Source organism: Balaenoptera borealis, assembly GCF_965194805.1.
Source record: "Balaenoptera borealis genome assembly, chromosome: 20".
NCBI classification, from domain to species: Eukaryota; Metazoa; Chordata; class Mammalia; order Artiodactyla; family Balaenopteridae; genus Balaenoptera; species Balaenoptera borealis.
Window position 1 is genome coordinate 45464141 of NC_138879.1, and position 12916 is coordinate 45477056.

The 12916-nt window shown below is 39.2% G+C and overlaps 1 protein-coding gene across 4 annotated transcripts in view; it reads right to left on the reverse strand.

The window, feature by feature from the left end:
• The window catches only part of FAM222B (family with sequence similarity 222 member B), a 64515-nt gene that overhangs the window by 29082 nt on the left and 22517 nt on the right, over positions 1-12916 (reverse strand). The window contains exon 1 of one of the 4 annotated variants that reach the window (XM_082372735.1): positions 8333-8569. The exons of the other annotated variants lie outside the window; for them this stretch is intronic. The gene's annotated coding sequence lies outside the window, so the exon portion shown is untranslated. Of the gene's footprint in view, positions 1-8332; positions 8570-12916 lie in introns of those variants that run through there. 4 annotated transcript variants of the gene reach the window in all.

Below are 12916 nucleotides of genomic sequence, written 5' to 3' on the forward strand. Positions count from 1 at the left end.
GTAGCCCTGACATCTTATAGACTAATTGTGATGATTAAATGAGATTATATTTATAAAGTGCTTAGTACAGTGCCTATGCTCAATGATGGTAGTTATAACTATTATTAGCTAATGTCAGACTTTATCCTGAAGCCATGGGGAGATAGGAACAGGTTTTAAGGACAGTAACATGATCAGATGTCTATTTTAAATAAATCTGCTGGAAGTGTGAAAGACAAATGGGAGATGGCAGAAGTCATTTAAGTGGCTATAGTGATTTCGAGGTGTGAGATGATGAAGATCTCAAATAAAGGTGTCATAAGAGGTCTGTCATACAAAGGAGGAAGCAGCTTTATCTCTGAGCTCCAGAGATCAAAAATAGGTTCATAAAGTCTGAAGAAAGGCAATTTTCAGTGAACATAAACAATAATTTGAGCTTATTCAACAGTGGCACAGCACTAGAAACGCTAAAGCAAAAGCAATGACCCATTCATTAAGAATGATGGAAGAGTTTATTTTCAGTAGCTAAGAATTTGGACTAGACAACCACTAAATCCAATTTCCAGATTCCAAGATTCTAAATCACTTACAGAGGTGGTTTTGTAAAATCATTAACAATTGCTTACATTTGTAGAGAGGTTTACAATTTTCAAAGTGCTTTCACATTGATTCTCTAACTTAATTTTCTCAAATGCCCTGAGATAGTCTGGGCAGGTATCATTAGTGCCATTTTCACAGATGAAGAAATTAGGAAAAGCTAGTAACTGCCTGGACTACAACCAGATTTCCTGACTCCTGGCTCTGGGCTCTTTCCATTCTCACCATTGCCGCCAACATGGTGCCAGTGTTGAAAATCCATTCTGAGAAACCATCCCTCTTTGGTCACCTGTCTCAAAATCAGTAAATTCTTCTGCATGTCTTATTTTCGTTGTTCAGAAGTTTCAGCCTATTCCTTTGCCCTCGTGTAGGTGAATAAGAGCTAGCCATCTATCTTTATACAATGTTCCTTCATATTTACATACTATAAAATGTCTGTCATTGGCTTCCCTGGTGGCACAGTGGTTAAGAATCCCCCTGCCAATGCAGGGGACATGGGTTCGAGCCCTGGTCCGGGAAGAGCCCACATGCCGCGGAGCAACTAAGCCTGTGTGCCACAACGACTGAGCCTGTGCTCTAGAGCCCGCGAGCCACAACTACTGAGCCCAAGTGCCACAACTACTGAAGCCCATGCGCCTAGAGCCCGTGCTCCGCAACAAGAGAAGCCACCCAATGAGAAGCCCGCGCACCGCAATGAAGAGTAGCCCCCGCTCGCCACAACTAGAGAAGAGCCCGCGCACAGCAACAAAGACCCAACGCAGCCAAAAATATAAATTAATTAAAAATAATAAAGTAAAATGTCTGTCATTTCTCTAATCTAGGATAATTAATCCCATTTACTTGAGTTTTTTCACATAAATATTATTTCCCTTAAAGTAGTTAAGTAATCTAATTCTTAATTTAGTACTAGCTCCAGGAAGATAATATTCTCTTCCCATCACTCCAGTTCTAATCCCCAGATATCTATTCTATTAAAGAGTACTTCCTCCAATTAATTAATGCCAATATTTATTGAGTACCTACTATGTAGCAAGGCATTGCTCCAGGAGCTAGGGACTCAGCAATGAAAAAAACAGACAAAAACTCCTGTCTTCATGGTGCTTCCATTTGTACATGAGGTAGAGTGCAAGGGTCAGATAAACTTAATGAATAGGTAAGTGACATAGACTATTAGAAGGTGATAAATGCTATGAAAAAAACAAATGAAACAGTGTAAGGAGATGAGGAAGACTGGATGGGGCGGCAACCTTAAATAGCATAGTCAGAGTGTGGTCCTCACTGAGAAACTGTACTTTCTCCATGCTTTATCTGCTAGTTTCAGTGCAAGGCAGCAGTACAGCTTTTAATTACATAAGAGATCTTTTTTTAGCAATTAAACTATAACTAAAATAGTTTTTCCCCCCTCTCATTTCAAGTTTAACTCTTAGGTACTTGCACATTTAATAAAAAGCAATTGATCAACTTGTTTTGAAGAAGAAAATTTTGTTTCTGTAATGCTGAAACACTCTTCAAGAAATAATGCAAAAAGTAATGCAAGCCCACTAGCACACACACAAAGACTGCTGCCGGATGCAACTCTGACTTTAATAAAGACTAGCGTTTCTCTAGTTGTGGGGAGCTGAAAGATGAGCAGCTGTGGACAGGGGGATGGAGGGAGCTGGTAGAAACAGAATTTTAGAGAGCTACAAAATTGGCATGCAGACTGAAGTGGCATCAGCCTCTCACTTCTAGGTGTACTAAGGAACAATCTCTCCAGAACATACTATGAATGATAAGAACGACACTTTTCAGTTGGGACATTTGTTCAGCTTTGAAAGAGGCAAAAATTAAAATATAGCTTGCTGAAAAAGCAACTTGTTCCAACTGAATTTTGCCACAGGATATGGAAAAAGGCAAAGCACTTTTCTTAAGAGGAAAGGTTCCTTTCATCTCTCTGGAGAAATGTTCTAACACAGTATCACACTCCAATCGTAGCATACCTCACAGGGACTGAATGAAGCCTAAGTACTAAAATCTTCAGTAAAGCACTTTAGTGAATGCACAATAACACCTGGCACGACAGGTCAGAACCAAGATATGGATTCTTCATTAATCCACTGGTCCCACTTTCTGTTGAATCAAAGAGGTTCTGGGAGAATAAGATAAGCAAAAGCCAACCACTACCTTCACAGCTACAAAATTAATGTCTTCATAATAGTAAAACCACTTCCAGCTGAATAGCTGGGTGATAAAGAAGGCCCATTCAGGAACCCAGGAAATGTGACTTTTCCATTGATATACTGTGACCTGGGATGAGCTGCCTTTAACTTCTCATAGTCTTGATACCCCTTTCCTTTTAAAATAGATTAAGTCCTATCCTTTACATAGTAAGTGATAAATGAAATGTCAATGGCAGAAGTACTTTAGCTTTTTTGGAAGGAAAGAAAAAAATTAAGTTGTGAGTAATAATGCTTATGATTCTCCTCTGAAGCAACAGGGATGCTGTGTAAATCACTTCAATTTTGCAAGTGGCATAAAATCTGATTTTCACTCAGATCAGCAACTGATCCTCAAAACCACTTTGCTGAGTGCCAAGAATTAGCGAGTAGTTATAAAACATTGCCTTTTAAATGTGCTGTAATATTCAGTTGATCTTCCACTAAAGAGAGAGAGAGAACATTTTCCCACCAAACAGCGTTTAAAGAAATACTCAGTTTTGAACTTGTAATTTATAGTACTTCTTTGATCACAATCTAATGTGTAAATGGATTTCATTTCGGCCAACAGCTCCCATCATTAGAGTACACAGAGCCCAGTGTTAGAAAAGGGGTTTACTTTGGTAATAGTTCTTCTTTGGCTTGGCTATCTACAGCTTGCCCACATATGATGAATGATTTGCCTATCTGTGGGGCAAGAAGACACCAACAAAGAAAACATGCCCGTGTCAAGATTTATGGTTTACCTGGAAAATCTCAGTTTTCCATAGAACCTCAGTATAATTAGGTCCTATAACAAGGGTCAAATCTTAAAATAGTAAATAAAACAAACTGTCTCAAGGATACAAAACTGAGCTGAACTTTTCTAGGTTCTGTTTTGAGCTATACACTACCTTTGATGATTAAGAAACTGACTGTAAACCAAGCTGGTGGCAATCTCACCTACTTGTCTCTTGAATGACCAGACAAAGAAACAAAATTTTAATCAGTTTGTTCAGCTGGAAAATCGCAGTTAAAAAGCAGAGGAAGTTAAAGCTATTGCTTAAAAATGTGGCCTAGGAATATCTTTGGATTTTACTTGTCTATACTTTGCCTGTTTGCCCTTCTGCATGAATAATCAAGAACTGACTGTATTCTCTGATCAGGAATGAGCCCTTAACTAGAGTTCTGCCTGTATGTTGGTAAAGATGCCTCCTGCCCATTTCAGCTAGGCTTAAATGCAACAAACTCAGTCTATGACTAAATTTGATCTAATCAGCCACCCGCTCCCCCCCCACCCCGCCCCGGATCCATCGGCACCAAATTTAATAAAACTTCAATTTGGCCTTTCCTTTACATCTCTTTTATTCCTCCAACACCTCATCTTGAACCTTTCTCCTTCTCTTGACTGATCATGGCATCTTGGTCTTTGGATTCTCTTCACAACTAGAAAAATAAAAACACCTTCTCAGGGTAGAGATAGGAAAATTTCAATCATTTCAAATAGGGACCCTGAAAGGAGTTCTTGGATAAAAGAATTAAACATATTAGAAATTCAGAGACCTTGGCTCTGGGTCTGGCTTCACTACCAAATCACTTTCTAAGTTATTTAGACATTCTTGAGGCATTAGTTTTCCCTACCTCAGAGAAATGCTGAGACCACTAAGAGAGTGCTTATTTAATTCATTGGAAGAAAAGTAAAAATATTTATGTTAATACTGGAAATGATTCTTGGGCTGAAGGAATTCTTGTCTTAACCTTTTGTGAGTTGTTATATATTACACCCTACAACCCGACATTTAATTTCAAGGTACAATATAATATGTACTCAAGGTATCAAATAATTCCTTTAAACCAGGCTCAGGTCCTCTCTTCTATTACTATATACATTTACAGATGATGAAATCTCTAATTAAGCAAAATTCTAAGATGTGGCCAAACAAAAGGACTGTCCAGTATTCATAAAATGCTAATACAGAAAACAAAGTTGGGGGAGGGAGCAAAGGCCTGGATTCTAAGAAACAGATGAGCTATCTGGGTGTTTGGCTTAAAAAAAAAAAAAAAGGATTAAAAGTTTATATCTAGTAGAGAATGGACATATGGACACCAAGGGGGGAAAACTGCGGTGAGGTGGGGATGGTGGTGTGCTGAATTGGGCGATTGGGATTGACATGTATACACTGATGTGTATAAAATTGATGCCTAATAAGAACCTGCAGTATAAAAAAACAAACAAAACAACTAATACTAAACTTTCATTGGGTTATTTGTATGGAAATATGTTAATATAAATGTTTCAGACATTACATGAAATTTCTAAAAAAAAAAAAAAAAAAGTTTATATCTAAAAGGCAACTCTATTTTGAATGGCTCTAACAATCCCATAATAAGTGCAGTATCAAACAAGTCAGGGTAATTAATTCAGTGGACTCTTCCCCTTTCACTGCCAGATTGAACAGCTCTGAGGATAATCTCCTTCATTCTCCCAGGGCTCAGTTGGAAGATTCATTATTTATGCCCTCAATTGTTTACTCTGTCCTATTTTTCCATCCATCCAGGCCCAAGTGCAGTGTTATCACTGGCCTGTTTCCAAAATGAATGTATTAGTTCACTGCCTTACTAGTAACAAACTCAAAGATAATCAAATAGTGGTATCTTAACACTGGAGAGCAACTTCATCCCACCACTTGATCCAGGAGAGAAGTTAATGATAATGCTGACCCAGGTTACCAAAAGCTGAATTATTTTAGATGGATGAAATGAAACACACAAGTTATTCTAGTCTTCTTTTTTTTTTTTTTTTTTTTTGAACCACTGAGCAACATATATGCACATCCAACAGGATTCTTAAAGGGCAGTATCATTAGAAAGACAGCTCTGGCCCTCACCAAGAGCAGACCTGTAAACTATTGAGGATTAAACTGATTGAGATGCACTTTGCCTAGCAACCATTCATTAGGAAGAGTTCAGTAACTCACCAGCAATCAATTCCATGTCCTTATCTAAGCCATAAACAGATAACAGACTCCATCAAGTCCTCTACCCTCTGGATTCAGACAGCAAACAACTTCCTCAAAAGATTCAGCTTCCAAGAGTCAACCTTTGGGGGAGGGGGTTGTGCTTAAACACACAAAATATTGTCTCAGACACCTGACTGACAGAGCTGAATAGCTAAAAACTACCACCAGCCGCATCTCCATATGAATGCATTCATTGTCTCCCAGGTCTTTCTGCCTCTAATATTTTCTCACCTTGAGCAAGCTTTTCCCAATTCCAAACCTGACAACACTCAAGTTGATTATCATGAGAATCAAACAATGCCAAGGGTCCAATCTTTTCCTTCACCTTCTCAAGGGGACCATTTTATACATCTGATGAGAATGGGGGATTGGGCTTGAGTCTCCCTTTAGAGAGAACATAGGGCCCTTTTTCTTAACACATTCTAAGCTGTGACTCACAGAAATAAGCAGGATGGATAAAAACAGATTGCTAAAGAAAAATCAGTGGACTGAACCTCAGCTGCACCATGTCCCCTCAACCTAAGAGATTATGGAAAGTCATGGCTTCATATAATTGTTTCCTTGTAGAGGACCAAATCTGAATTTCCATCCCCCTTAAATGATAATTGGAGATCAGTATAGATACACACCTATGATTAGTCCTATACATAGCCTTTTGTCTCCTGGGAAAAACTCTTTGGGGAAATCACTGCACCGTGCAAAATACAGATTACACAAATCTGTCAAGAAAATAGAAATATAAAAACATTAAGTGAGCAAAGTGTAATGTAACTTTATAAAGCTGTTATTAACTGCTCACTCATGAGTAGACAAAGAAAAAAACACCTAGATATCAAATAGGAGGACAACCTGTTTTTTGGTAGAAGTAAGTTGAAGTTGTATATGCTTTAACATGGCCTCCAAGTGGATTTTGTCACTCCCTCAGCTTACTATATAGACATCAAAGTACACTTCATTTTATACACTAGCTAGCCGTCAAAGCTTCAAAGTGATTTTTAACAGTTCATTCTCAATAACAAGTTGGGTAAGACAACATCTGGGGGATTCTCTTTGCCTTTCAATTTAAACATGATTCATGGAGTCTTAAGGGATAAATGGGTAATAAACTAAAAACCCAAAATCTAACAAAGGTTTACTGTGAATCTACTTTTTTTTTTGCACAACTCTATGTTAAGGCTACTTGCAACTTAAAAAAAAAAGTATACTAAGTTCCTGATCCCTAGTAAGTTTCCACAACTGAGATGGTTCCCTACCCCATCCTCCCTAGTCTTTATAATACTTGCTTTTACCCCAAACTGCTCCTTATTGATTAGAGATAAAATAAATCAATGTAAAGAAAAAATATTAATCTAGCTTAAATGGTAAAACAGCTCCAGCATATCAATTCTATCTTCAAAACTGAACTCCCGTTAGAACAATTTCTGGAAACTGAACCTGGATTACAAGACTCAACTCTCAATCATTTCAATTAATACTTACCAAAGTGCTGCCAAAAAAATTGATATTCCTCACTTTTGGCATTCTAGCTCTTTGCTAATCAACATTAAGATAAATCTGGTCCAAACAAGTTTACCATGAACACTGCCACTCAACACACACACACACACACACACCCTCCCTTTGTTTCTATCATAAATTTTGGGTTCTCTATCTTCAATTGATAACTTTCCTCTCAATTAAAAACCTATAAAGAGGCTCCTGATTTTGGCTGAAGATGAGCTCTGTCCTTCAGAAAGAAGGGATACATACATTGTAGAAGCAAAGGAACTCAAGACATACATATAAATTGTAATGATACAGCCACACGAATTCATGGGGGGGCACTTTAAAAAATAAATGAATTAAACAAAATTCATCTGGATTTGTTTAAAGTTTGGTTTTTGATGACAGAAACTAATCCCTCTGAGAGCCTATGAATGAGAAATATACAGATGGAGAAAAAGATAAGACTTTTAAGTTTCAGTAACGGCAAGGTAAGTTTGCTTGCTCTAGCTAGGTTTCTCCAACAGGGCTGAGTGCTACACAAAGCCGGTAACACTGTACTCGGGGAGAGACTTTAGCAGAGTTAATCGCTAACAACTATCAGGATTTCCTTTAACCACCATCTGACGGGGGCTGATCCCTCTTTCCACTAGCACCTCCTTCCTTTTCAGATTGTTTTTGCTGATTAAGGCAGTCCCAAGAAGGAAAATGGTGAAGACAGCCTTAATGGACACGATGCAGAACAGTTCCCAAAACCCACTCCTATCCTAACCTGCTTTTTTTTTTTTTTTTTTTTGGTTTACTGCATCAGATGCCACACAAGAAAGGGCTCCTCTTTTTTCCTCTGTTCATTTTACTACGCGACCGACATCGACACATCAGTAAAAAGAGATGAGAGTCCTGAATCTCCTTACCCTGCTGCACGGGTGAGATGAAAGGAGGGAAAGAAGAACGAAGGGTAGAATTAGAAAATCAAAATAAACTGATTAGATGGGGAGCTCTTACTTCCCATTCCATTTCCCCTTTTCTCACAAGGTTAAGTCGGCTGAAGTCGGGGTTGGTTAGAAAAAGCACACACACCTTGAGCCCTGGAAGGGAGGGAGGTGAGGTTCGCTCCGCAGCGCTCGGTGGGGCTCCGGGCTCCGCCCCGCCTGCCTGGGGCAGCTCAGCCCTCCTCGCCCGAGCCCCGGGAGGATGGAAGAGAAGGGGTTTCTAGCTGTCTTGGCAGGGGGAGGGGGAGGCGGCTGCTCCGGGTGCCAGGCTCTCTGAGCGCAGCACTCCGCGGCGCGCCGACACCCCCTCCCCCAGCCGGCTGCCGCTCGCTCCCCCTTCACCGCCGGAAGCCAGCCCCGCCCCCTCAACTCCATCCCGGCCCTTCTCGAGCCCCCTCCAGTCCGCACAGCCAATGGAGAGCCAGGGAGCCAGCGGAGCGACTCACCAAACAGCCAACTGGGGAGGCCCACTGGGAGGTCAGCCGCCCGGGATAGGCCAGCTACCCGCGGCCCCGGCCCTGGCACGGCTCCTCTTTGTTAGAGCTGCCCCCATCTCTCCAGGCCCCCACCCCGAAGCCAGCAGCCCGGCAGCCCGGATAGGCCAGGTGATGCGGCGCCCCTTCTCCTGCTCCCCCGCCCACGCCCTACCTGGGTACTAGGAGTGACCCCCATCCAGGCAGTACCTCCCAGAGTGCATCAGACTTCCACAGCAATAGCCATCCGGAGACACCTGAGGGTAGAAAGATGCTCCCCAGGCCTCTCTGCCTCGCCCTTCTTTTCTCAGACTAATCAACTGCACTCCCTCATAACCGTGCATAGATTTAGGTTTGCATATTAGATCAGCTGCACACATCAATCCACCCTGTCTGAAACTCCTGCTTCCCGTGACGCAGAAATTAAGGGGGGAGGGGGGCGCATATTGGGAAGGGATTCATCTGGAAGTTGGTGCGCTGGGAGAAGGAATACATCAAATCATCTGCAACAAACAAAACACCAAAGACACACACACAGTTGGATGCAACCCAGCTCAGATACAAGCTATCCACATCCAATTAAACCCAAGCTAACCACTCCCTTAGCAGGTTTCAGTACAATTAGGAAACAAACATCTAAGTCTTGTACAAGCCATACACCTAACATTAGAAAAAACTCTCAGGAACTGCCAGGCCTCCGCATAACTGGCAGGTTGCATCAACACTTCAATCACTAACGTCAATGTTAAGGGCCTAACACTGCTGGGATGGAATATGCTAAAGACTGTAGAATATTTTCTTAGGTATAGTGGTGAAGCAGTAGTAGGGGTTCATTTAAGAAAAACAAAGTGGGGATGGGGAAGGCAAGTTATTACCTACACTGTCATTTTTGTCCACAAAATTCTTGCAACTAATGTTAAGTGTCTACCTCACACTACAATCCGGCTTAGTTCCCAAGTGCTACTACAATTTTTAAAAAACAACAACAAAACACTTTAAAATTAAGTAGCCTTTTCTTATGTGGAGCCCAAAGCATTTCATATATATATATATAACCTCAGTGTTCTGGGAAGATGGAAAAGGAATTGTGTGACATGCCCATTTAAAAGCCAGCTCTTTTTTCTAACCCAAATTAAAAGGCTTGGGCTTAAATAGATTTATGGAGGAACTTCATTGCTGTCTCATAGACTAGGTTCCAGATAAAAAGAACCAAATGTGAAAATTTTATTTTAAATACTGCCCACAAAAGTCTCCCAAATTAGCTAACGAGTCCATTCCCTTCCCAAATACATCTGACCTAAACAAAAATCCTCAAAAGCACAAAAGCAGTTACAACTCTCCATATCATTTAGCAATTCTCTGGCATTTTCCATATTAAAATAACAATACTTCAAGAAACTACTATTTTAAATAGCTGGCCTAAAAGCTACTCTTGATGACTAAGGTAAACAGCTGTGTCAGTACTTTCCTTCAAATTCTACTCTTCTTGAAAAAGGCAATTTTTCTCTCTTTAAGGATTAAATAGAAACTAAAATTTAGGGAATTCCCTGGCGGTCCAGTGGTTAGGACTCCACGCTCTCTCATTGCCAAGGGCCTGGGTTCAATCCCTGGTCAGAGAACTAAAATCCCACAAGCCGCACTGCGCGGCCAAAAAAAAAATCCTTCCAAGATCACTCATAAGCCCATTAATTTGCCAAGACATCAAAAACAAACAAATAAACATGCCAGTCTCACCATTATCACAAATGTTCTTGACAATTAGGTAATTCAGACAAAACTTCTAATATCCTCTTCTAAAATATAAATGAGGAACTCAGGGTATTTTGAATACCTTAACTAAAATTAAAAAATCAAATTTATCTTCATCTACACAGTCCAAGAAAACAGAGAAGGATTACAACTGTTTAACACAAGATCACAGGGGAAGCCCAAAACGCTTCCTCCTAAAGAGGAACTCAAGTCCAATTTCTTTTCATGCCCCTCAAATGTACTCTATCTTATTACCACTACCCTAACAGAGACCCTTACTACGTCTGTGGGGGAAACTATAACTTCTTTCTAGCCTCCCTCATTCCACATAGCACTGCTTTCACATCCATTTGCTCTTCCCCTTAAGAACTACAGAAACAGTTCAATTTATTGCACATTTACTAGGTGCAAGGCCCTGTGTCAAGGGGAAAAAATATATATATACATATACACACACACACACACACATAAAATAGATAAATAACAAGGACTTACTGTATATCACAGAGAACTGTATTCAATATATTGTAATAAGTTATAATGGAAAAGAATCTGAAAAAAATATACATATAAATGAATCACTTTGCTGTACACCTGAAAAATATTGTAAGTCAACTATACTTCAGTTTAAAAAAATATACATAATAAATAATTATGATTTTATCATCATGATAAACCTATGAAATAGATATTTCCCCCATTTTTACAAAGAAACTGAGGTCCAGAGAGGCTGAACAATCTGCTCTAGGTCACAAAGGTGGTAAATGGAAAAGTCAATTTTAGAAGTTGAGTATTCCTGGCTCCAAGTCTAATACTCCTATCCATTAAGCTCTACTGTGGCTCTCTGGTGCCTATGCCATCCAACCAAGCTTCCACTCTATGGCTATTGTATGTTCCACAATCTGGTGCTATCCTATGTTATCAAACTTACTCTCCACCTTTCCTCAGCAGTTTACCCCCATAGCAGACAGACCAATCTGCTTGCTCACTGTCCGTGTATCTTCCATTTCAACTTTCTTGCCATGACTTGTACTGTTATAACCATTCCATTTAAATCCTACCCATTCTTCAAGGCTCAGCTCAAATTCCACCTCCCTTGTGGAGCCTTCTTTAATACTGTCAGCTATGATTCCTTTTCTGAATCACTACTACACAATTTAGTACTTAACTGTTCTGTTGTCTAATATGTGATTTGTCTTCCTAATTTAGACTGTAAGTCAAAGCTTATATTACACTTGTCTTTGTATCTTCTCCTTTCCCAATTTTGCACAGTAAGTCATACATAGTAAAGTCCTCTATAAATATTTAGACCAGTAAACACTACAGCAAAAGAATGGTCCAAATCACTAAATGACCCAAGTTCTCATAACAGCCACCAAAGTTGAAATCATTAATAACTTCACTCATTTTCAAGATAGAACAAATAACCAAATTCTAACTCTGCCAGTACTGACCAAGGACTTATCCACTCTGTGCTTCAACAATATCATGGACAAATTGCTAGGAGGGGATTCAAGAGGGCTGATAATGTTTCTTGATCTGAGAACTAGTTACATAAGTATGTTCAATTTGTGAAAATTCACTGAGCTGTACACTTAATGTGCACTTTCCTATACATATATTTTATCTTAATAAAAAGTTTTAAAACATCAAGTTTCAGATTGTATTATAAGATAAACACATTTTTTTTAACACATCTATTTTTTAAGTACATATGAATATTATATATATTTCTCTAGGTCCAAGAAAATATCTGTAAGTATATACACCAATCTGTCAACAGTAGTAACCACTGAGAGGAGGAAAAGAGGGGTACGGAGGAATGAAGGAGAAAAATTTTTTATATTTGTCTTATTCAACCTTTTAAAAGATAAAAAACATGCATTAATTTTGTAATTTTAATAGATTAGCTGAGTAGTAGAATTACAAATTATTATTTTTGTAATTTTTAAACTTTCTGTGTTGAACATGACTTACATTCATAATCAGCAAAAGATATTAAAACACAAAACAAACATACCATCTCTCAGAAATAGAAGGAAAAGATCAATGGGTTGGATTGAAAACTAGTTTAGGTAACATCCATCTAGTCTGATCATTGTTTGCACTACAATATTTCTTGAGTACTCTATTTTGCAAATTTCCCAAATGACATTTTTAACAAGCAAAAAAACCCAAAAAAGGTGCCTTTGATGCTTAATTTACTCAAATCAAAATAAACATACAGCTTTCAGCAGAACCAGATAACAAAAATAAAACAATAACAATGATCTATTCTGAACCTAAGCTAAACACTATTAAAAAGGCATTTTCCAAATCAAAACTTCGAGGTACCACCTCACACCAGTCAGAATGGCCATCATTAAAAAGTCTACAAATAACAAATGCTGGAGAGGGTGTGGAGAAAAGGGAACCCTCCTACACTGTTGGTGGGAATGTAAATTGGTGCA